General features: G+C 46.6%; 1 long non-coding RNA gene across 1 annotated transcript in view; it reads left to right on the top strand.

The window, feature by feature from the left end:
- Nucleotides 1–23,076, top strand: part of LOC141991182 (uncharacterized) — a 29,351-nt gene that overhangs the window by 353 nt on the left and 5,922 nt on the right. Inside the window, exons 2-4 of the long non-coding RNA XR_012640344.1 lie at nt 117–522; nt 12,174–12,356; nt 19,088–19,198. This is a non-coding gene — a long non-coding RNA (uncharacterized LOC141991182). The remainder of the gene's footprint in view (nt 1–116; nt 523–12,173; nt 12,357–19,087; nt 19,199–23,076) is intronic.

Genomic DNA, 23,076 nt, shown 5'->3' on the forward strand with positions numbered 1-23,076 from the left:
TTCCCCCTGGGTCAGATTGGCAGAGACCCTGGGGGTTTTCACCTTCTCTGCAGCATGGGGCAGGGGTCACTTGCAGGTTTAAACTAGTATAAATGTGAATTCTCTGTAACTTGCAGCCTTTAAACCATGATTTGAGGACCTCAGTAACTCAGCCAGAGGTTAGCACGTACTACAGGAGTGGGAGGGTGAAACTCTGTTGCCTGCGATATGCAGGAGATCCGACTAGATGATCACGATTGTCCCATCTGACAAAGCCTCTGAGCCTCTGAGGAAGAGCCCGCTGTTCACAGTCCACCCCAAGTGGAATGCTAGTGACCCACAGATCACAGGGAACCTCTCCTCTGATCCATCTGTCAGGCAACAAGACACCACAGTAGACAGAGAGAAAAGGAGCCAAAGACAGGAAAGGAAGGAAAAACCCCCCATGAGATGCATTTTTCCAGTCCACAGCCACCGTGCACAACCAGAAAGATGGTTTTGAGAGGATGGAGCTGCTGTGACCACTGAAGCACCTCATTACAGGTGAGTAAAGCATTTTCGCAGCTCCAAATCCTCATCCACTTTCCCCGCCTCATTATCCCCACTGAAGAAAGTCTTTCCCCTGCCCCCACACAACCTAAGATGGGCTTAAAAGGGAAACAACAAGTTGTTTTGTTTCCTAGTCTCTAGTGTAGCTAAACTCAAAGCAACGGTTCTCTGTGAAAGCAGAATTACTTAATAAATTAGAGAGAAACACATCCAGCTGGGACCCCTGCTTGTGACGGTGGAGTCTGCCAAGAGACCGCACTTGGCCTGCCACTGCTCTGTGCTCTTTTGTCTCATGCAATAAACACAGCCTTTTAAGACTCTCACCTAGAAGTTATTTCTTTTCTGGATCTTAAGAATAGCACCATAGAAAAGACACGCTGCACTCCAGCAGGTCAGGACTTTGTACCTGTCAGTTAGAGCAGCGGGGAGCATGTTTACTGGGGAGAAAGAAAAGAAAAGGAATTAATTAAAAAAACATAGCAACAGGCTGCTTACCGGAGGCAGGAGTCATGTCCCCTGCCCAACCCTGATAATCCCCATTGCTCCCGGGGTCAGACTCGATAGCAACAAAACCAATAAAGTCTCAGACATGCTCCTCACAGGGGTCTGGTTTAATTAAGCCCCACATAAGTGGTTTTCAAACAATTCTAGAGGAAACTCTTCCCACTCCAACTAGTAGAGAGGGTCGGGAATTTTTTGACAACTTTTTTGTGGCAACATGGACACCACAGAGCACTGCAACCAAGGTGGATGCAGATTGCTTGAGCTCTGGAGAGGCCCATGGGGAAACCTTAAACATTGTCCCTTAAACCCCAACATCCAACACCAAGAAATATTGCAGCTGATTACTGAAACCCCCATGTTGCCCTCTAGCTCACATCTTACTCTCCAGATCCAAAACCATCAATAAAACAGAGGAGATCTGCCTCCCCCACCTCTGCAACAAAACGGTGCTTGAGCCTGAGGGAACACAGCTGTTGGCTGTACTACAACAGGTGGTCATAGATACTGCTGAAATTAAATCTACCGTTCCCAGCCTACAGACCACCATGATTGAGATTCAGAGCTCACTACAGGCTCTACCCGGACGGCTGGGTGAAGCAGAACACAGAATTTCTGAGGTGGAAGATGATTTCAAAGAAAGCAAAGTACAGGTTATGAAGAACTGTAATGATATCAAGACTATTAAGGCCAACCTAATTGATCTAGAAAGCCACTCACGATGATCAGGATGCAGACAGTCTGGTTTTTGGCTTCTGTGACCTGGTGCCATTTAGGCTTGCCAGGTGCCTGGTTTTTGACCAGGAAGTCTGGTTGAAAAGGGGACCTGGCAACCCTATACGATACCCGAACCAAAAGTCCAGTTACCACTGGGTGGGAGGAGGCATCGGGTCATTAACCTGGGCCAGCACCAGTTCAGCGGGGCTGCCTCCTACCTGCAGGCAAGTTCTTTGAGACAATGCAGCAAGTGACAGAGGGAGAAGGAGAGAGGAGCGAGTGATGGGCACGGGGTCTTGGGGGAAAGAGGTGGAGTAGGGGTGGGGCCTCAAGCGAAGCGTTAGAACAGGACAAGGCTTTGGGGAGAAGAGGCAGGCCAGGGGGTGGGGCCTTGAGGGAAGAGGTGGGGTAGGGGTGGGGCTTTGGAGTCCAGTTACTAGCAATTAGAAAGGTGGCAGCCTTGACAATGTAACATCAGGATTGTGGGTATCTCTGAGGGAATAGAGAAAGGGAAACCCTCTGAATTTGTCCCTAAACTGCTAAGTTGTTGGATCTGCCAGTAGATTTTTGTTTTGATATAGAACGGGCAGTCCAGGCCCTTGCCCCCACACCCAGCTGCAGGAGTTGGGCCTAGAGCCTTGATTGTGAAGTTCCTGAAGTTTATCACCTAAGGAGCTTATGCTGCAGAAGTCCAGAGAGAAAGAAGGAGCAGTTATTGGGAGACTCAGCAATTAAAATACTGCTTTTAAGATTATGCCTATGATGTGGTTGCATTGAGGTTGCAACCAAGCAAAGCAATTGGCCAGGAAGACAGACTTGGAGTATTTTATTAAACACCCAGCAAGGTTTCATATTAAGAATAGTGAGAAGATATAATCATTCGGCTCCCTGCCGAAGGCAGAAAAATACTTCAAAAATCTGCAAACTCCTTCCTTGCAAGAGGACACACCTATGGAATGATCCGACCTTATGGCTTTTATGTACTGCTCTCGAAGATCTGACATGGCTGCTTTAAACAAGTTGATGGGTGCTAGCTGATAATGACATGTTAGTTCCTTTTGTTTTTGTTTGTTTCCCTCTCTCTCTCTCTCTCATTGGGACTGAAAGGTTAAAAAGTTATTATCAATTTATTTCCGATTGTCTTAATTCATGGTAAAGGAGCATCAATGTCAACTCTTTCAATTAGTAATATTTATCTCATTGCTTTATTCGATGATGCTTCCTTATGGATTAGGGTTGCAAACTGTCTAATCACACAAACTCAAACACTGTTGCCCTGCCCCGAGGCCCTGCCCCTGCCAGCCCCTTCTCCAAGGCCCCACCCTGCTCCCTCCATCCCCCCTCCCTCCATCGCTTGCTCTCCCCAACCCTCACTCACTTTCACCAGGCTGGGGCAGGGGGTTGGGCTGCAGGCTCTGGGCTGGGGTTGAGGGGTTCAGGGTGTGGGAGGGGGCTCTGGGCTGAGCCTGGGGCAGGGTGTTGGGGTGCAGGAGGGGGTGTGGGGTGAAAGCTCTGGGAGGAAGTTTGGGTGCAGGAGAGGGCTCCAGGCTGGGGTAGGGGGTTGCAATGCAGGAGGGTGTGAGGGGTGTGGGCTCTGGGAGGGAGTTTGGGTGCAGGAGGGGGTTCAGGGCTGGGGTGCGGTGTTGGGGTGTGGGAGGGGGTGCAAGCTTTGGGAGGGAGTTTGGGTGTGTGAGGGGGCTCAGGGCTGGGGCAGGGGGTTGGGCTGCGGAAGGTGTTTGGGCTCCGGCCGGGAGGCACTTACCTCAGACTGTACAGGGAGATGTCAGCCAACCAATAAAGTGCCTGAAACCACTATGGCTTATTGCTAAAAGCAGCCAAGTCAGCAGGCCGTAAAGTGCCATGCAGCAAACTCAGCTTGACCAAGGAAGGGGGGGGAGGGGGTTTTGAGTGCCACAGAAAGGGCAGCTTGACCCCGCGTCCTTCCTGATAAGAATTGTGTTGAAGTGACTGACACATGCATTTTAGAAGAGCAGGATGTGCCCCAGGGGGCCTCAAGGCTGCAAACTCTGGAAAAACCCACACCTGGTTAATCACTAATCAGAAGAAAGCCTCTTGCTTGACCATTGGAATTGCTTTCTTAACAAGTTTTCTTTAAGTGACATGTCATTCTATTACTAAATGTAATGTATAAATAAGGGGGGAAAGTTTGAGGTTGGGGGGACTCTTCAGGACTGGACTCTCCCCCTGGATGCAGCTTGTGTTCCCCACCAGCAGATGGGCTGCCGCTGTGCCACTCGAGAGCCACACTCAGCTTTGGTAATTGTCAAGGGTTGGGGGTGTTTTACTAACCTGTTGTGGACGTGTGTATAAGTGCTTGAGACTAAGTAAAATTTAGCTTTAAGTGAAAGCACTCGTGCGTTGTCCTGTTTGTGCCAGCCATCTATGGTCGGACGGCCGTGTCTCCCCGGATTTATTTCCTGACACCGCCTCTCACAGCGTAAAAGTTACTGAGAGCTTTGGGTTGAAAGAACCCCGGGTAACAAGGCGGCTCCCGAGCAGCAGCGCAGCAGGGCTAAAGCAGGCTCCCTGCCTACCATGGCCCCGTGCCACTCCCGGAAGCGGCCGGCATGTCCCTGCAGCTCCACGGGAGGCCAGAGGGCTCCGCATGCTGCCTGCACCCACAGACACCACCCCCAGAGCTCCCATTGGCTACAGTTCCTGGCCAATGGGAGCTGCAGAGTTGGTGCTCTGGGCAGGGGCCGCACGCAGAGACCCCCAGGCCCCTCTTAGGGGCCACAGGGACATTCTGGCCGCTTCCAGGAGCGGCGTGGAGCCAGGTCAGGCAGGGAGCCTGCCTTTGCCCTGCTGCACCGCCGGACTTTCAGCGACCTAAAATCTCCCACTTGGGCTTCAGTAGCCTCCAGGAGACAGGGTCTGATTCCAGGAAACTCTTGGCAAAACCGGGAGCATTGGCAACCCTATTATGGACTAAGGTATCAAGGTTCTGTTAGGAATAGTTGATTACTGTAGTTGTAATGTTTGGGGTCTCAGGGGCTGAGGATCTCCAAGTTTCACCTGATCCGGCTGCACTCTCTGGGTGTCAATTGTGTATTTTTTTGACAGTTGAAACAGATTCCTCTTTTTAATTGTATGGTACTAATGTGTATTTCTCTCTCCACTATCTTTTCCATTTTGTTTTATCACTTATTTAATTCCTCCTTCTGCCCCCCTCCTCTTACCTTCCCTTGATGAGAATGTCTTTCTCACTCCTGTAGAATACACACTGGGAAGCAACACACTACCCCCGGCTTATATAACTTTTGCTGCTTAGATATGCAAGAACTGTATGCTGCTCAGGAAAATTTGCTATTTCTCATTTATTCACAAAGCAACTTTATAGTTTATCCAGTGTATTTTAACAATGATGGCTCCGATAATTAAATGTGTCTCCTGGAATTGAAAGAGTCTTAATAACCTTATTAAAAGAAAAAAAGATACTCAATGCTTTAAAAAAAACAAAAAAACAAACCAAAAAAACCAGTTGACATTGTAATGCTCCAGCAGACACATCTGACAGACCTTGAAGCTTGTAAACTGAATAGAGATTGGGTAGGCCTCTCAATTTCTAGCTGCTTTAACTCTAGAGTGAGGGGTGGTATGATACTAATACATAAAAAGTTCAATGTGAATATTCTGAGCACAAAGTATGACAAGACAGATTTACTGTCTTCAAGGCTGAAACTGGCAATTCTATAATCATCTTTGCCAATCTCTACAGGCCAAATCAGGATGATCCCGAATTTTTAATAAGTGTAAATGACATGGGACACCACCCTATGGCTGGAGACTTTAACAAAGCTCTAGACCCCGTCCTTGATAAATCTTCGCCTCCATACAAACCCAGCTGATCTAGATTTACAAGATGCATGAAGACTGGGTAATCCTATGCCCAGAGACTATAGACTTTTTTTCTGCAACTCATTCAATATATTTAAGATTCGACCAGGGGTGCTGGAACAATTTGTAGAGTGGGGGTGCTGAGAGCTATTGAACCAAACTATAAACCCAGTATATAATGGAATCCACTTCAAGGCAGGGGCTGAGGAAGCACCTCCAGAACCCCTGGTTCCCGCACCTCTGGATCGGACTATTTCTTAGTGTCACAATACTCGACCAGTTCTGTCACTGATTGTAGTATTGATATTATTGTTATCTCTGACCACGCACCTATACATATATCTTTTAGGCCCGCAGTATGCACCCCCAACTAAAATGTGGAGATTAAATACCTTGCTACTGTTTGATACATCATTATTAACTCTACCCAGCAGGAGTTAGAACTTTGTTAAAGAACAAATGCCCCCACCGCTTCATCAGTTGCCACACTTTGGGAATCCTTTAAATCCTTCATCAGAAGCCGTATCACCTCTTATGCCAGAAATAGAGAGAACCTAGAATTGATACCCTTGCGAAGGAACTTAAGACCTTGGAGGTAGACTATGTTTCTCTCCCCACCCCAGAGAAATTCAGAACCCTCATCAATCTCAGATATGAAATCAACAAACTTCTGTCCCAGAAGGCAGAGTGTGCTTCAAACAGAATAAAGCAAAATGACTGGGAATCTGGCGAGAAAGCTGGCAAGCTGTTGGCATAGAGACTTCAGCAAAAGGCTAACAGAACTAAGACTGCTGCTGTATGTGATAGAAGCAATAAATTATATACAACACAGTCTGATATTAATAAACAATTGCAACAGCTTTATTCAAAAACTATATTTAGCTGAAGAGGGAATCAGTAAAGATGGCCTAGATAACTTTTTTAGTGGATTGTCTCTACCACAGATCTCTGACTCTCAGAAGGAACTTTTAGGTGCCCCTTTAGAAATCGCAGAACTGACTCAGACTATAAAAGATATGAAGGTTGGCAAGACGCCTGGCGCAGATGGATTCCCCACTGAATTTTAAAAATAGTTCTCTGAAACTTTAATACTAGATTACCGAATATGTTTAATGAGGCCAAGAATGAGCAAACTCCCACCTACTCTAAGAGAAGCTATCAACGCCCCACACTGACAGTTCAATTGGTGCAAGGATGCGCACCACTGACAGGAACATAGCGTGGACACACAAAACCGATTTAATTACTGCAGTGGCTGTACGCTGACGTAACTTAAGTCGACTTAATTTTGTAGTGTAGATTTGCCCTTCATTGTATTTTGTTAAATTTTTGTGTTTCTAAATCTCTCTTCCCTCTGTATTCCAGCTACCTGGATTCCAGCTCAGTGCTGCGTATGTAAGAACATAACATTATGTGTTTGAATTTAATAACTATTTGAGATTGTCAAATAACAGGCTCAAATGGAATTATTTAATCAAAGATTATCAATCAGAGATTAGTACAACACTATACAGAGTACAAAAAGAACAAATGCATTACCATCCTTGGTGTAAGGTAAAGAGCTGGCCGTTGTCTCTCTCTTTTCTGTAGCTGGTGTGACACCAGCAGTTTGCACACCCGATCTAATTCCCAAAACTGCTGTCTTTTTATGGGGTATGAGACCAAAAAAACCCTTCTTGGAAGGAAAAATACTTTTGCACGATGAATTTCACTGTATGTCCTGTTTTGACAGCTTCCTTTTACCTCCTTACTGATGGAATTTCTTTATGGTATCTTTAGTTTACGTGATCAATAAGCTAAAGAGAATTTTAATCCGGTCATTATTATTTGTTTCATTCCTTATAGAACCATCTGCACTAACAATTACCCCTTATCGACCACCCAGTCCATTACAGAAAACACATAGCACATATTCCTTATCCATCATCCAACTTTGTTTATACTTTTCCTAGTTTGAGGGTTCTTTTCCCTGGACATCTACACACCCACAGACTTGAAGGCACCAGCCATAAAGAAGTACAGTTCAATATTTGAATTACGTAAAGTTTCTGAACACAGGTCACTCACAGGTTAAAAACCAACACTCTGGGCCTTAGAATTCAAACACACACTTTGCTACTACCATGAAGATTTGGGGAGAACAGTTCATATGTAAATAAGTTTAATATACAAGAAAAACCGAAAGGGTTAATATTTCCTAACAGGTACTAACAATAAGAACGGCCATATTGGCTCAGACCAATGGTCCATCTAGCCCACTATCCTGTCTTCTGACAGCAGCCAGGGCCAGATGCTTCAGAGGGAGTGAACAGAACAGGGCAATTTCAAGTGATACATCCTCTGTCGTCCAGTCGCAACTTCTGGCAGCTGATGGTTTAGGGACACATTGTGCATGGAATTGTGTCCCTGACCATCTTGGGCTAACAGCCGTTGATAGACCTGTCCCCCATGAACTTAGCTAAATCTTTTTTGAACCGAGTTATACTTTCAGCCTTCACAACATCCTCTGGCAAAGAGTTCCACAGTTTGACTGTGTGTTGTGTGAAGCAATACTTCCTTATGTTTGTTTTAAACCTGCTGCCTATTAATTTCATTGGGTGACCATTGTGTATTGTAAAGGGGCAAATAACATTTTCCTATTCGCTTTCTCCACACCATTCATGATTTGTCGTTTCTTTTCAAAGCTCTTTTCATTTTCTTTTATAGATTGATTAGGCTCATCGTCATTTTACTTCTAGTAGGTGGCCTGATGACAGTCCCCAAGGGTTAAAATGAGGGAAAGTGAAATCTTAATACGCCTGCTCTGTAAAAATCCTCGAGCTTTTAAAGCAATCAGCAATGCTGAACATTCTTCCTGCGTGTACTGTACTCGATTACTGCAGTAATGAATCGTAATACACTTTGCAATGATTCACCACAAGGTACATGCACTACGTCCGCAAGCTAAGAGGGAAAATGACGGAGGCTCTCTCTTTGAAAGGCCACAATTGCTTAATTGTCTAAGAAAACAGCCACACACGTTTACCAGTGTGTAGAGGGGACAGGGCTGACCCACCTAGTTTCATAGTTCAAGCAGACCAACACTCCTGGACTACATTACATTAATGCAAAGCAGGTTCTCCCACTTTGTTGTTATTAATTACCCTGGCTCCTTGCACCAGGGCTTAGAGGCACCCGCAGCTAACCTCACTATTAATAAATTATTTGGACGGGACATGCCAGCTGCAGGAGAAAACAACCTCTGAAAATAAATGGCAGCTCTTCAAAAGGGCTGCAGTTTTGTGCAGAGTCAAACAGAACAAAACGTCGGCATCACTGCAGAGTAAATGGAGATCTAGAGCAATAAACTGATAGCGGCCAAAACACAGCATGTAGGAAAAGAAAAAAAGATCAAATCAGACAGACAAGGTAAAGGGAAGCATAGGGCTCAGAGGATCAGTATTGGAAGACAGGCCTTTCCCTCTCCGACCAGTGGGTCAAATCCAGACCAGGTTGATAATAGCCAAAGGAGGTTCGTATGACCAGGTGATGACTGGCTGTGGTCTGAACATAGCACTGGGACACAACAACTCCACAGGTCTAATCCCAGCTCTGACAATTCCTGCTGTAACTTTGAGCAAAATGCTTCCCATCTTCCTCGGCGCTGCGACAGACTTCCCATGTGAACTAGGGCAAGTCACTGAGCCACTCTACGACTCAGTTCCTCGTCTGTAAAATAGGGACAGTCCTACTTAGCTACCTCACAGGTGTGTTGTGCAATGTTCATAAAGCACTTTAGCTGTTCCTGTTTTATACGTCCCATTTGTATGATAATGTATCTCGCCGTGAAAGTCCAATCCACTACTCCTTACAACAGTCATAGCTCGACTATTACTGTAAAACGCACTCTCATTTTTCCTTTGTAGGGAAGTGCTAAGTGTTATTGTGCCTGATCCCAGCCCAGTTCATAGTGGACAAGTGACCAGGCCCACAAACAGGCAGCCCTAACTTGCATTGTGCATGGCACGCCCAGCCAAGCATGGGGGTGGGGAAAACACATAGGCGCCAACTCCGGGGATGCTCTGGGACTGGAGCACCCATGGGGGAAAAAAATGGTAGGTGCTGAGCACCCACCGTCATCCCCCCTATCAGCTCCCCCCCAGGGTCTCCCACCCACCGGTGGGCCCCATGGATCAGCGCCTCCCCCTCCCTCCCAGCACCTCCTGCCAGCCACGATCAGGTAGGCGGTTCTGGGGGGGGGAAGGGGCGGAGCAAGGATGCAGCACGCTCAGGGGAGGGGGCAGAACTGGGTGGGAAGAGGCAGGGCGGGGGTATAGCAGGGGCAAGAAGAGGCAGGACAGGGGTGGGACCTTGGGGGAAGGGGTGGAGTGGGGGCGGGGCCTGGGGCAGAGCTGGGGGTCGAGCACCCCCTGGCGCTTTGGAAAGTCGGCGCCTATGGGGGAAAACAGTTTTGGGGGGGGGAAACATTTTTGCTCTGAAATGCAACCATTTTAGATAGCCTGAATTTTTTCACAAAACTTTTCCTGAAAAATTTCAAACTAAACAAAATTGAACATTTTAATGTTGGGGGGGGGGTTCGTTGTTCCCCTTTTCCTTCCTCTTCTCTCTCTCTCACCCCACTCCCAGCCCCTCACACACTTTCTATCATTTTTGCCATGCACCTGAATGCTGTCCAGGGTTTTGCTATACTGAGCCTATTTAAAACTTCCCCATCTTTTGCAATGGAAATGCACAGCAAAAGTGACAATGAAAAAGGGCAGGTGGGGGGTGGGGGGAAATGTGGTTCTCATTCATTCTATTGTAGCAGTGGCAGAAAGATTAAAGCAAAAAAAGGACGAGAAAGGGCTTAAAAACAGAATTTTTGGCATTCTGAAAAACTGTAATCTCTCGGTTTGGTGAAAAACTGGAAAATTCCAAAAAACAGACATTTTGTCACCACAATCTCTCCTTGCACAATTGTTTCTTAATTTAAAAACATTTCCTCAGAAAAATATTTCAAGCTAAAAATGTTGAACAGCTGTAGCCTGAATGGGCTGTGGAGAACTAACTCCTTCTATTCTACAGATTCACGAGATTTCAAGGCAGAAGAGACAATTGTGATCATCTTCCAACCTCCTGCAAAATGCAGACCATAGAACTTCCCCAAAATAACTTCTAGTGCAGATCTTTTAACAAAAAATCCAATCTTGATTTTAAAATTGTCAGTGATGGAGACTCCAAGTTGTTCCAGCGGTTAATTATTCTCACTATTAAAAATTTACACCTTCTTTCCAGTCTGAATTTGTCTAGCTTCAATTTCCAGCCATTGGAATATGTTGTATCTTTCTCTGCTAGAGTGAAGAGCCTATTATTGAATAGTTGTTCCCCATCATGTAGGTACTTACAGACTGTGATCAAATCACCCTGTAACCTTCTCTTTGTTGAGCTAAATCAATTGAGATGTTTAAGTATCACTATGAGACAGGCTTTCTATCCTGCAATCAGTCTTCTGGCTCTTCTCTGAACCCTCTGCAATTTGTCAACATCCTTCTTGAATCGGGGGAATCCGAAGCAGACGAAAAGAACTGGTAGGGGGTAGAGCCCTGCAGCAGGACTGGGATCCCATGGGTCCCAAGCACCCGCTGCCATAATAGCAGGAGCGAAAAAAAATTCTACAAACAATGCGGGAGCAGGTGAGAGTGGGTATTGCGGGGTGGGACAGGAATGGGACTAAACAAATTTTAAAAATAATCCCCCGCAGGGCTCTAATAGGGGGTACAAATATACTTGCTTGCCTTAAGCACTAAAATGCCTAGTTACAGCACTGGCATCTAATAAAGGGCTCTTAAACTACACCCAATCATCACTCACATTTTTCTATTACATTTTTCCTCCCAGCTGATCTGGCTCATAATTGTTTTCAGCTTTGTGAAATTGGCCCTTTTAAAACATCAACTATATGTAGTTCAGGTCTGGGCTTTGTTCTTTTGCACATTATGATACCATTAATTTTTGGTTCTGTGATCAGTTCCTCTCTATCTGTCAAGGCAAGGTCTGATATAGAATCCCCCTATGCTGGGTGCTACACTTTTTGAGTTAGCAAATTGCCATCTATAATATTTAGAAATTCTAAGGATGTTTTAATATGAGATCATTCTAACTGAAGTCCCACACGATCATGGCAGATTTTCACTACACATAGGTGTGTAAGGAGCCAGTCCTCCTTGTTAGAAGTATGTACTGTGCCTTCAAGAGCAGAGAACATATTAAAGAGAAGGGGATTGGTCTAGGAAGAACCAGCTGGAATCAACCCAGAGTCAGCTTCGCCAATTGCGTTGCCCGAAGCACATAAGAATGGCCATACTGGGTCAGACCAAAGGTCCATCTAGCCCAGTGTCCTGTCTTCCGACAGTGGCTAATGCCAGGTGCCCCAGAGGGAATAAACAGAACAGGGAATCATCAAGTGATCCATCCCCTGTCACCCATTCTCAGCTTCTGGCAAACAGAGGCTAGGGACACCATCCCTGCTAATAGCCTTTGATGGATCTATCCTCCATGGCTCTCCTTTGTCTTATGTAACTCTCTTTTAGTTCTACTACAGCCTAACTGCTCAGAGTCTTGACTGTGCCTCCTTCTTATCAATCCACAAAACAACACAAGGTACCAGAGTGAGGTGGAAGTGAGGGCAGAGCAAAGACCACTGTGGTGAAGGAGCAGAGGAGTCATCTTGGAGATGGAGCAACTAAAAGCCCCCAAGCAGTCGAAACTCTCAGGTAATGCAGCAGACCATGGGCACCAAAACACCGGGGGGGTGGGGAGAGGGGGGGAAACAGGAGGTCATGGCCCCATCACTTTTGAAAGTGAGAAGGCTATGCCTGGCAGCTTTTTACCGGCCATAAGGGTAAGCAACAAGGGGGTATTGGGGATGGGAAGGAGCGAACGGCGGGGTGGGGTTTCGGGAAGGAAGAGGCAGCACGGGAGCGGGGCCTCAGGGGAAGAAGAGGCATGAGGGCAGGGCCTCAGGGGGAATGGATGGGGCCTCAGGGGAAGGGGCGGGTCAAGGCCATGATTCAGGTGCTCATAGCCCCCCGCCCCCCCAACACACACTTTTAGGAAGCTTCGTCACTCCTCCAGCCAACTCCTGGAAGACTTTCAAACAGAGTTTTGATCGATTAGATAGATAGATATGCAAGCAGCTGGCTTTGGTGAGAAAGACCAGCAGAAAACAGCAATCTTCTTAAACATTGCAGGACTTGAGGCAGTGGATGTCTGTAATAGCATGCAGCTAAGTTGGGTAGAAAGAGCAAGTTATGACACAATTTTGCAGAAATTTGGAAGGTACTGCACACCTAAGAAGGGTGAAACGTTAGAGGTATAAGTTTCACCTTAGAAGACAAAAGGAAGGCAAGTCCTTTGAAGAATTCCTAACATAGCTGAAGCTAATGAGCCAAACCTGCAGCTATGGACAGTTAACATATTCAGTTATAAGCAATCAAACAGTAACTGGAGTCAGAGATCCAAAGCTGCAAAAAGGATGATTGGAAAACATGGATTTCACGTTGGATAAAGCAGTAAGTTCATGTCAGGCAGCAGAAAACACTCTGAACAGAATAAAAATAGTGGAAGGAAAACAGGACACTGCCACTCTGGATAGAGCAGTGGTCCCCAAACTTTTTTGTTCATGTCCCCCCTTACTGGGTCCGAGCGTCCCCGGGAGCCATGGTCGGGAGCCAGGGCTGTGAGCAGGGCCACGGTTGAGGCCAGGATCCGTGGTTGGGAGTGGGGCCAGTGCTACAGCTGGGGCCGCAGCTGGGAGTGGGGCCAGGGTCAGAGCTGGGAGCTAAGGGCTGTGGCAGGCAGTGGAGCTGTGGCCAGGAGCCGGGCCAAGTCCAAGTGGCCGAGGCTGAGACCGGACCTACAGCTGCAGCTGGGGGCCTTGGTGAGGCCAGAGTGGAGATGGTCAAGATGGCCACCCACCAGTCCAGAAGAAGGAAGCTGAATGGGAAGCGAGGAGGGATTCTCTGAAACTTTGTGACCTTTTTCTGTTCCTTTGTCCATGCATGTATGTGGCACAGAGTATCTCTAGACGGCATCCACTGACTCCTGGGACTCCTGCTCAAAGCAGTAGGAATTATCCAGGGTTCTCTAGCTTCCTATCATAGAATATCAGGGTTGGAAGGGACCTCAGGAGGTCTTCTAGTCCAACCCCCTGCTCAAAGCAGGACCAATCCCCAACTAAATCATCCCAGTCAGGGCTTTGTCAAGCCTGACCTTAAAAACCTCAAAGGAAGGAGATTCCACCACCTCCCTAGGTAACCCGTTCCAGTGTTTCACCACCCTCCTAGTGAAAAAGTTTTTCCTAATATCCAACCTAAACCTCCCTCACTGCAACTTGAGACCATTACTCCTCGTTCTGTCATCTGCTACCACTGAGAGCAGTCTAGATCCATCCTCTTTGGAACCCCCTTTCAGGTAATTAAAAGCAGCTATCAAATTCCCCCTCATTCTTCTCTTCCGCAGACTAAACAATCCCAGTTCCCTCAGCCTCTCCTCATAAGTCATGTGTTCCAGTCCCCTAATCATTTTTGTTGCCCTCCGCTGGATGCTTTCCAATTTTTCCACATCCTTCTTGTAGTGTGGGGCCCAAAACTGGACACAATACTCCAGATGAGGCCTCACCAATGTCGAATAGAGGGGAATGATTACGTTCCTCGATCTATTGGCAATGCCCCTACTTATACAGCCCAAAATACAGTTAGCCTTCTTGGCAACAAGGGCACACTGTTGACTCATATCCAGCTTCTCGTCCACTGTAATGCCTAGGTCCTTTTCTGCAGAACTGCTGCCAAGGCATTTGGTCCCTAGTCTGTAGCGGTGCATGGGATTCTTCCGTCCTAAGTGCAGGACTCTGCACTTGTCCTTCTTGAACCTCATCAGATTTCTTTTGGCCCAATCCTCTAATTTGTCTAGGGCCCTCTGTATCCTATCCCTACCCTCCAGTGTATCTACCACTCCTCCCAGTTAATGTCATCTGCAAACTTGCTGAGGGTGCAATCCACACCATCCTCCAGATCATTAATGAAGATATTGAACAAAACCGGCCCCAGGACCGACCCTTGGGGCACTCCGCTTGATACTGGCTACCAACTAGACATGAAGCCATTGATCACTACCCGTTGAGCCTGACGATTTAGCCAGCTTTCTATCCACCTTATAGTCCATTCATCCAATCCATACTTTTTTAACTTGTGGCAAGAATACTGTGGGAGACCGTATCAAAAGCTTTGCTAAAGTCAAGGAATAACACCTCCACTGCTTTCCCCTCATCCACAAAGCCAGTTATCTCGTCATAGAAAGCAATTAGATAAGTCAGGCATGATTTGCCCTTGGTGAATCCATGCTGATTGTTCCTGATGACTTTCCTCTCCTCTAAGTGCTTCAGAATGGATTCCTTGAGGACCTGCTCCATGATTTTTCCAGGGACTGAGGTGAGTCTGACTGGACCGGATCCTCCTTCTTCCCTTTTTTAAAGATGGGCACTACATTAGCCTTTTTCCAGTTGTCCGGGACCTCCCCCGATCGCCATGAGTTTTCAAAGATAATGGCCAATGGCTCTGCAATCATATCCTCCAACTCCTTTAGCACTCTCGGATGCAGCACATCCGGCCCCATGGACTTGTGCTTGTCCAGCTTTTCTAAATAGTCCCGAACCACTTCTTTCTCCACAGAGGGCTGGTCACCTTCTCCCCATGCTGTGCTGCCCAGTGCAGCAGTCTGGGAGCTGACCTTGTTCGTGAAGACAGAGGCAAAAAAAGCATTGAGTACATTAGCTTTTTCCACATCCTCTGTCACTAGGTTGCCTCCCTCATTCAGTAAGGGGCCCACACTTTCCTTGACTTTCTTCTTGTTGCTAACATACCTGAAGAAACCCTTCTTGTTGCTCTTAACATCTCTTGCTAGCTGCAACTCCAAGTGTGATTTGACCTTCCTGATTTCACTCCTGCATGCTTTAGAAATATTTTTATACTCCTTCCTGGTCATTTGTCCAAACTTCCACTTCTTGTAAGCTTCTTTTTTGTGTTTAAGATCAGCAAGGATTTTACTGTTAAGCCAAGCTGGTCGCCTGCCATATTTACTATTCTTTCTACACATCGGGATGGTTTGTCCCTGTAACCTCAATAAGGATTCTTTAAAATACAGCCAGCTCTCCTGGACTCCTTTCCCCCTCATGTTATTCTCCCAGGGGATCCTGCCCATCAGTTCCCTGAGGGAGTCAAAGTCTGCTTTTCTGAAGTCCAGGGTCCATATTCTGCTGCTCTCCTTTCTTCCTTGTGTCAGGATCCTGAACTCGACCATCTCATGGTCACTGCCTCCCAGGTTCCCATCCACTTTTGCTTCCCCTACTGATTCTTCCTGGTTTGTGAGCAGCAGGTCAAGAAGAGCTCTGCCCCTAGTTGGTTCCTCCAGCACTTGCACCAGGAAATTGTCCCCTACAGTTTCCAAAAACTTCTTGGATTGTCTGTGCCCCACTGTATTGCTCTCCCAGCAGATATCAGGGTGACATGGACAAAGGAACAGAAAAAGATCACAAAGTTTCAGAGAATCCCTTCTCGCTGCCCACCCAGCTTCCTCCTTCTGGACTTGTGGGTGGCCATCTTGACCATCTCCATTCTGGCCTCACCAAGGCCCCCAGCTGCAGCTGCAGGTCCGGCCCCAGCCTCAGCCACTTGCTCATGGGAGTACCAGGGCCTACGATCTAGTAACTTCTGTTAGTTGCCGGAAGAATGCCTTGTCCACCTCATCCCCCTGGTCTGGTGGTCTATAGCAGACTCCCACCATGACATCACCCTTGTTGCTCACACTTCTAAACTTAATCCAGAGACTCAGGTTTTTCTGCAGTTTCATACCGGAGCTCTAAGCAGTCATACTGCTCTCTTACATACAATGCAACTCCCCCACCTTTTCTGCCCTGCCTGTCCTTCCTGAACACTTTATATCCATCCATGACAGTACTCCAGTCATGTGAGTTATCCCACCAAGTATCTATTATTCCAATCACATCATAATTCCTTGACTGTGCCAGGACTTCCAGTTCTCCCTGCTTGTTTCCCAGGCTCCTTGCATTTGTGTATAGGCACTTAAGATAACTCGCTGATCGTCCGGCTTTCTCAGTATGAAGCAGGAGCCCTCCCCTCTTGCGCTCTCCTGCTAGTGCCTCCTCCCAGTATCCCACTTCCCCATTTACCTCAGGGCTTTGGTCTCCTTCACCCGGTGAACCTAGTTTAAAGCCTTCCTCACTAGGTTAGCCAGCCTGCTTGCGAAGATGCTCTTCCCTCTCTTCGTTAGGTGGAGCCCATCTCTGCCTAGCACTCCTCCTTCTTGGAACACCATCCCATGGTCAAAGAATCCAAAGCCTTCTCTCCCACACCACCTGCGTAGCCATTCATTGACTTCCACAATTCGACAGTCTCTACCCAGGCCTTTTCCTTCCACAGGGAGGATGGACGAGAACACCACTTGCGCCTCAAACTCCTTTATCCTTCTTCCCAGAGCCACTTTATCCCTTTCTGATTCTCTCAGTTTGACCCTATACTCTCTGCCCACCAATCCCAATCTAATACACTAGGACATTTCACAAGCAGTAACTTCTCCCGCCACTTTCACCCCTTAAAGATGGCTTTGAAACCTGCAAAAGGACAGGTTTGTTGACCTGTTGGTTGCTTACACCACTGTGAACCATAATGCACTTCAACTGAAATTGGCAAGAATTTTGAGAAATAGAAAGATGGACCAGGTTATCCCCTCCCTGCTCGAGAATCAACATTTCTTTGTTGAGATGGATGGTCAGAAAAGGCACTGGCACATCCAACAGAAAGGATTGCCCCAAGGGTCACAGTGCTATCACTCTTGCTGTTTAATATCTACATGAATGATCATCCAGGATTTCCCAATGTGCAGATTCATTTATGCAGATGATCTTTGCATTGCCACTCAATCAGAAAGATTTGAGAACACGGAGCCTGTTTTAACTGGCTCCTGCGTGTACTTGGAAAATACTATCACACATGGTTCCTGAATGGCAATTCTAGTAAGACACAAGCGTGCACCTTCCACTTCAAACACCACCATCAGGCCCAGCAAATACTCCACGTATCGTGGGATGGTACAATCCTTGAGCATTCTAAACACCTGGTGTACCTTGGGTCACATTAGAACAAACGCTGACATTCAAAGAGCACAGGAACTTTGAAACTGACTCCCACACGGTCACTTTAGTGTCTCAGGGGACTGCAGCACCATCCGTGAGGCTGGATGCCTTCCATAAAAAGGAGACACAAAAACAGGTGCATGATCTAAGACATCCACTGTGTAGACTCATTCCACCACCTAAGAGGCTGAAGTCCAGAGAGAGTTTTGCCTGTGAAAATCCCTTACCTCACCATATCAACGCCAGGCTACAGAATAACAAAATGGTGGGAAATGCCGATGACCTTGGAGAATCTGGTTCCTTGAGAATAACTCCCTCCAGTCACTGACCTCAAATGAAAACACAGGGATACTCTAAGTCGAGTGAGAGCTGGGTTAGCAAGGACTGGTGACAGTATGACCAAGTGGAAGCTGGAGATGTGGATGTGGAGAGTGTAGGCAAACACCTGAACATTGCCTCATCCAGAGCCCATGTCAAACTACTGAACTCCTGAGGAACTATTTGAGAGTCATAACACCAGGTCTTGGCTGCAGTTCTGCAGTGACATGCTTTGAGGACCTCTCTAAGGGGTCACATCTAAACCCTATAAATTCATCCAAGTTTACTATCATTGTTAAGACTAATGCAGACCAGTGCTCTATTCACAGACCATCAACATGCACTAATGATTCTTAGGGACACGACGTGGCATGGGATACAGTTTAGAATTAAATTCTGGTCATATGTTGGAAGAGGTTTCTCCTCAGTAATGCCTCAATATCCCATGGAAAATAGAGGCCCCAATTCTTAGAATCAACGTTATTCAGAACAGCGTTCAAGCAAGTGCTTATCTTTTAGTACTGAAACCAGTAAGCCTTAAGCACACACATAAGTTAAGCATTTTCATAAGTGCTTTGCTGAACTGGGGCCTAAGAGAGCAGCTCCCTGTACTCCTAAAGATACATTAAGTAAAACTGAGGGAGGCTTGTAATCTGATCCACGAGGTCAGGGTTGTTGTTTTTTCCAATGCTGTTCATTAAACTTGGATGCATGAAACAAAAGGGTTTTACTGGAATGGTTGGCAAGAGCTCTTTGGGGCAGGGACAATCATTTGTTATGTTTGTACAGCCCCTAGCACAATGAGGCCCAATCTATTTGTGACCTTTCAGCACTATTCCAGCTTAAATACTACATCACAAGAGAGATCAGGGTGTGCTTTGAATTTTCAGCAGAAGCTTGTGTCCCGCAGGAGGACTTAATTAAACACAATGAAGATTTCAGTCTGTCAAGTCTCTTCTTTCCTGTTCTAATTTCCAGTGCACATGACTGGCATATGAATTCATTTATTAGTGGCCATCTTGCGGAACAGCACCAATTTGCCTGGATGTCCTTTTTCCAATGAAGTCCACAGAGGAACCTCAGACTGAGGTAACATCTTGCAAACTGAATATGATTTGCATTGAGGCTGGTGAATTTAACCTTTACTTGAGAGTTTAAAATCTGTTGGTTTTTTTCTCTGTTTTGTATTTATTTATTGAGGTCATTTCTACCAGTAGCTGTCACTCATGAAATTTACCCGAGTTACAACCCTGGAGACTGAAGGTTTGTTTATTTTTTTAAATACCCGCAAAACAGACACAACATATGCCTCCGGACTGCAGATTTCTCACACAGAAAGTCCACTACTTTGCCTCATTCCTGATACCCAACAGAGGGTAGGTCAGTCTCCATGATCATTCAGTCCCTGGTCTCTCAGCTGAGGCAGTTGACGCAAGAGCTAGTTGCCTTCCATTGCACTTATCTCATGCCTTCCAGGGGATCTCAAAGTGCTTCACAAGCATGAATGAATGAAAACCCATCACCCCAAATGGTGATTTTGGAGAAGGGTTAATGAGGCACAGATAGATTAGGCTGAGCTACAAGAGCTCAGGCAGTCAGTGGCAGAGCCAAGAATATAAACCAAGAGTCCTGACCGTCAATGCTCCAGCTACTGACGACACTCACACCCGTGTGTCTGTGTGATTATTTTTTGTGATGCTGACACCCATCCACCGCACTAAGACCCACCAACTCCTTCCATTCATTACACCAAACAGCAGTCAGACGTCCAGGACTTTCTATTCACTACCACCCAGGACTGCATTTGAACTAGGTATTCAAGGGTGAGTGGCTCTTTATCAACCTATTCTACTCCCCACTTCAGAAGAGCAGCCTGCAAGCTTCCAAAGGTGGGCAAAGGCCACTTGTTCATTCTTAGTCCTGCATATTCATTCCTTTGAATTCACCCAGTGAAATGAATAGGCAGCAGGTTTAAAACAAACACTCGGAAGTACATCTTCATACGGTGCACAGTCAGTCCCTGGAACTCATTGCCAGAAAATGGTGTGACGGCCAAAAGTATAACTGGGTTAAAAAAAAATGAGGTAAGATCATGGAGGATAGGTCCATCAGTGGCTATTAGCCAAGATGATTAGGGATGCAACCCCATTCTCTGGGTGTCCCTAAACCTCTGACTGCTGGAAGCTGGGACTGGACGACAAAGTAGATCACTTGATAAAGTGTGCTGTTCTGTTCACTCCCCTGGCATCAGTCACTGTCAGAAGACAGGAAACTGGGCTAGACAGACCATTGCTCTGACCTAGTATGGCCATTCTTATGTTCTTAGTCTTCCACAACCTGTCTCATCTTGCCTGGTGCATTGAGCTCTTCCTTGCCAGAACCACAGGGCACAAAGTCCTCCACCATTAATGCAGGTCTGAGTATCAGCCCATTACAGGGGCTGCTCAGGAGGATGCATAATCAACAGCCTCCCCATCGACACCTCCCAAAAGATGGCACGTTAAAGCCTGCACGAGCAGCAGTGGAAAGGGCTGGTGTTTTACTAGCGTGCTTGCTAATAAGAGGGCCTGATCCTGCGAGCTACTGAGGCCCTCCTGTAAAAGGCTCAGACCATCAACTCCCATTGAAATCAACAAGAGTGACCACAGGTCCAGGTTTATGGTCTGCCTGTAAGATGTACCGTGCTGGTGTTGAGACAGAAGCAACAGGCAATAAATAGTTGAGACAGAAGCAACAGGCAATAAATAAGAGGGCCTGATCCTGCGAGCTACTGAGGCCCTCCTGTAAAAGGCTCAGACCATCAACTCCCATTGAAATCAACAAGAGTGACCACAGGTCCAGGTTTATGGTCTGCCTGTAAGATGTACCGTGCTGGTGTTGAGACAGAAGCAACAGGCAATAAATAGGCAATACCCCTCATTGGGCCAACAAAAAGCCAGCGAGACGAGCTTTGGAAAACCACAAATTGACTGATTCCCCATTTATCCCACTCCCTGTCTATTTATGTATGCCCCTGCAAGGTGGATACAAAATGGCTGGGTAGCATTTCACACTCACTGTGCTGTGGCATAAATGACTGCCCAAGGAGCAGGGCAATGAAGAATCAGGCCTCCTACCTTCCTCAGGAGTGTGGAATTACAGACAGAAAGAGCGACCTGTGGGAGAATCGCCATAAAAGGGCAGGCTCCCTCTAGTCTAATGTCCTGACACCAATAGAGGCCCATTCACGATGCTGCCGAGGAACCTCCATCAAGCAGTTATGCCCGGAGCCGAGAGTACTTGCTCAGGCAAAACTGCCATTGGCTTCCTCCTGAGCCCACCTCCTAGGAGAGTGGATTTGATGCATGGACATCAAAACACTCAGTCTCAGCGTGACTACCAGGAGGAAAGGTTATGTATTTCAGATTCAATTTCACACAAACTCCACCGCAACGGCTCCCATTCACAGCTCCAGGTGCCCTTGACACACATTTAGAGACACAAACACACAGGAGATGCAGAGTACAAATCCAGCAAAGTGGCAGGAAGAAGTGCTTACCATCTTACCACTCCGCATTTGTCACACGGACATTACAGCTGAGTCACTCCCCTCCACGTACTCCACCACCAAACCCACCCTGCACTCATCTGCCTCAGCCCTTTGCCAAGGCTCACTCCAAGACGAACTTTGCAGCATGCCTAAAGGGACAAGAAATTCAGGCTGTTTCAGACCTTGGGATGTGGAGTTAGAGCTGTCCAGAGGAAAGGAGGCTTCCCATAGAACACTTTGCCAAGAGCAGTTTCAAATGCAAATTCAGCTAAAAAAGCTTTGCCCCAGACACCTTCACCCTTGGAAGAGAAAAGAAAATCAAACAGCTTCATCTCTAGGAAACACCGAGCTCTCGGATAGGAAAGAAACCGTGGTGGGCGACAGTAAGGAGGAATTCTGGCTGACAGACCAGCTTTCTTGGGGACTTGTCCTGCTGCTGGCACTAACATGGGACAGCAGCTCCGATGCCCCAGATTGTGATTGCCCCACAAGGAAGTGAATTGTCCTTGCATCCTCTTCCCCACCCATTATAACCCAAGCAGAGACAGACCATTCATTTCCCCAGTGTAAGTTCAGTGAGGTCCCTGCATTTGCTTATATATTATTAGGTGTTTGCATAGCACCATCAAAGCTTAAGAGGATCACAGTGGCTGTCATCTCATTTTTACAGCTAATCACAGCATATCTCCTGCTTGGGCTTGACTGGTTTCTGCTTGTGGGGTGCGGGTGATGTGAAGGGGCTCCAGGATTGCGGTAGGTGGAAAGAGACGTTTTACAGCTTGCTTTGTCTTCTCATTTTGCATTTGGTTACGCGAGCCAGTTGCACCTTAATCACGTTGGTAACTAGGCCTGGTCCAAAAGTGATCCATCAAAACTTTCACCTCCTGTGACCAAATGCATCCCTGTATTCAGACTCTCCACACTCGTGTAATAAGGTGACGCCTCCCCAACAGAAAGTCAGGTTTTGGACCAAATGAAAATCTCCTTTTTTCCCTCAATTTTCCCCTTTTCCCTCAATTTTCCCTTTTTTTTTCTTTCTTTTTTTTTTTTATAAACTAAACATCTTAAAACTGAAAAATTTAATCAAAATAATGAGCATTTTTCAGGTTTTGGACCAAAAAAAAGGTTGTCAACAAAAGTTGAGATTTTCCATTGGTGGGAGGAGGGGTGACATTTTCTGACCAGCTGTTTGCGACACAGGTGAAAGGCCTTCATGGCAAGCCGGCACACTAAGTCTGCAACTGCATCAGAGACTTAAAGGGTACAAATTTAAGATCTAATCCTAAAGCCCTTAACATGAGCAGTTCCATTAAAGGCCAAATAAATTTAAATCTCTCATAGATTTATATTAGTCATCAATGTAAGCAAACAAATCCAGAAGACATATTCAGCCAAGTTCTGCTCCCAGAGACAACAAGGTACAGTCAAAGTAATTCTC

The sequence above is a fragment of the Natator depressus genome, chromosome 7 (genome assembly GCF_965152275.1).
Source record: "Natator depressus isolate rNatDep1 chromosome 7, rNatDep2.hap1, whole genome shotgun sequence".
Lineage (NCBI taxonomy): Eukaryota > Metazoa > Chordata > Testudines > Cheloniidae > Natator > Natator depressus.